This window comes from Periplaneta americana, chromosome 15, assembly GCF_040183065.1.
Source record: "Periplaneta americana isolate PAMFEO1 chromosome 15, P.americana_PAMFEO1_priV1, whole genome shotgun sequence".
NCBI lineage: Eukaryota > Metazoa > Arthropoda > Insecta > Blattodea > Blattidae > Periplaneta > Periplaneta americana.
Window position 1 is genome coordinate 71,625,394 of NC_091131.1, and position 3,135 is coordinate 71,628,528.

Here is a 3,135-nt window from a genome sequence, read left to right on the forward strand (position 1 = left end):
GTATAGTATGTTTGTTAATGGTCCTTTGTAACGAAAGGGGTAGGGCACACTTCTTGAGCAACACGCTGTATGTAAACTGTTTGGATGCGTTATTTTTAGTTGGTCGTCTGAGGGGTCGTGGAAAACCCTCGTATGTGGTACAAAAAGCAAAACATGGAAACTTTCCTAGGGTTTTTGTTTCTTTTTGTCGTCGTTATCCTCTGCCCTACTCTCCCCACTCCGCGATCTACCATTATTAGCAGTGCGCATGAGGCTTGTTCTGTCACTTCGATTGTCAGATTCGAATCCTAGGAGCGCTGTACAGCGCCGGGTCCAATCTCGTTCCTCCACCACAACTGCTGAAGCCTCTTGTTCTATTTATTCTTCTAGATAATGCTAATATTCAATATTAATAGTGCTGTGATATGGAATGAGCCTAGAACCATAAGAACTAGTTACGGGGTTGGTTCTGGTTTCGTAGGATTAAGTCCGAGATTCGGTTCGATGTTTTCCTCAGTCTTTTTACGCACACGCAGTGGACGTTTCTTGCAACAGAACAACACTCCTTCAATCTATTTAGTAGGGATGGGTTTTGGCGGGAACGGTAGGAATGGGAAAAGCGAATGTCTATTCGGTTTCGGTGGGATTGTTAAAGAAGTGAATGTTTTTCCGTTTTACAACGAGAAAGAAAGGACAAGAGTTGGGGTAGTAAGGTGACATCACAGCGTAACTGGCCCTCTAAGTCTAAAGTCTTTGTGTACTAACTTCGTAGAAGAAAAAAAAGAAAACGACGGAAAATTAAGTAAGTTCTACAATCTTAATATTTTATAGTAATATTTATATCGAAATAATCAGAAGCACGAAACATACAAACTACACCAGTGTTTCCCAAAGTATGGGTCGCGACCCCCAGAGGGGTCGTGTAAGGGGTTGAGGGGGGTCGCGGATGATTTACAAAATAAGTCAGAAAGTTTCTTATTAACATTTATTTTATATTTAGAAACATAAGAATAAAAAATGTTTCAGTAGTTATAAAGTAAAAAATAATTAATGCGATTAATGTGCCTGTTTTTCAAAAAGTAACTTCTCAAATCTGGACTGAGCATTCCATACACACAGTGATATCATTTTGTTTTGATGGTGAACATAGACGAGAAACACATTTTGCATAAATACGGGGATAGAAATGTTTAAAAATTTAAGAATTGCGCATTTTTACAAGCTTGTGGTATTCTTGCATTCCTTTGATCCAAAATTGATCTACGCTGTGCGAAAGAAGTATAATGGTAACATTACATTTCTAGGTATTATGTAAATGAGATTTTACTTCATAGCTGCTGGAATTTCAACCAGTTGAACGCAACTGTCTAAAAATGAATTCATCATCTTTGTAACAGTCGTAATTGTTTTGAGTTTTTTTCGGAATGTACTCAAAAAGTTGTTGATCAAATTTGTGGAAACTTGTTTGCATGTCCGCAAAAACACAATATTTGCCTATCTTATGTAGCGAAATTTTCTATGAGCTCTTTAACACATTGGAATGAATCAAATATATTTTTGTCAAATGATATTGATCAGAAATCAAGTTTCTTTGAAAATCCGTTAATTTTATCTCTAGCTGTTATAATGTTAACATCTTGACATTGCAAGCTGTTATTCAAAACGCGTTCAGTCCATTTTCATGAAAGGACTGGGCTAATAATTTTTTATCCACCGGTCTACGGACTGAGCTCATTTTCAAGTGATTTGCACATTAACACAAACCTTTATACAAGGATTGACGTTGTTTTGGAAGAAAAGAAGCTTAAAATGTGATAAAAATCAAAAAAAAAAAAATCATATATGTACAAATAGTAAAAATGGCCAAATGGACTGAGTGAGTTTTGTGACAACATTTTTCAATTGGAAAATAGCTTTGCATATATTCCGATTTCTCGTCTTTTATATTAAAACTTCTGTTCTTAATTGTAATAGTAATATGCGTTACAAGAGCGGTATGTTGAAGTTTTCATGTTCGAGGAAAAGTTTGAAAAAGCGAAACGTAGTTGAGCTTTTTTAATTTCCGAGAATTGAAAGAAAACATACCGCTCGTGTATCGTACATTATTTTGTGCGAAGATCGTTTATTACATACCTGAAAGAGGAGTTTCTAATTAGTTGCAATGAAATCTCCATCTTGGTTGCTGTTCAATGACGGCAAATTTGCAAAACAAAAATATCTATCTTCAACATTTTTGCTTTAAAATGTTTTCTGTGTTTACTATACTCCAGCAGGCCGTGATATACGTGTCTTTTTTTCCCCCAGTCTATGATGAGCCTGGAATCTTGTTGATTTTTTCACGGCTTCCTTAATGTTACTTGCATCACGAATGCAGTAACTTTAGTGGAGTTGTAGAATTTACTTAATTTTTGCAAATATTTAAAAACAATAATTAACAGTGCAATTTAGGTGAAGTTGCAGTAGTAAGTTTCCAATTTATAATTATTACTATATTGAACGTCTCTAAAAATAATATGTTAAAAGCCTAAAGCAGTAAAATCAATATGTCACTTAAGCGGCAAGAAGAGGGAAATTGTTATGTGTGTTAGGTTGGGAATACTGAATGTGGAATTTTAGACTTTCCGCGGATTGGTTTTGTGCGGAAACCAAACAAATACGCACGATCTCGCACAAAACTTTTTTCAGCACGTTACCCCAAGAAACCCATCTTCTGTGTGATAAAGAGTATTTTCATATAACGAAGCCATACCTTTACAAATTTTGCTGAAAATACGAGTTTGCAACGCCCTTCCTTCGATGGAATTTACCACTTTGTATTGAACTATTATCGTAGCGCCACAGTGGTAATAGTTTGAAGTACTAGAAATTATGTTTACCTAATATTTCGTGTAATTGTTGCACCATATATAATTCAATTTGATCATACTTTGGGTCATATCCACTGATTTTGAGTAAAATTATCATTATTTTCGATTTTACAAAGATCTATATTTTTCGAATGGGGTTTAGTACGGTGGGGGTGGGGGTCTCGAAAGAAAGTGTCGCCAAAAAGTGGGTCACGTCAGCATCCCTCACATCGAAACAAGTTGTCTAAATGGAAGTTCAGCGTGGGTTAGGAATACCACATTACAAAACGTTTTGACATGTTGACTTTGG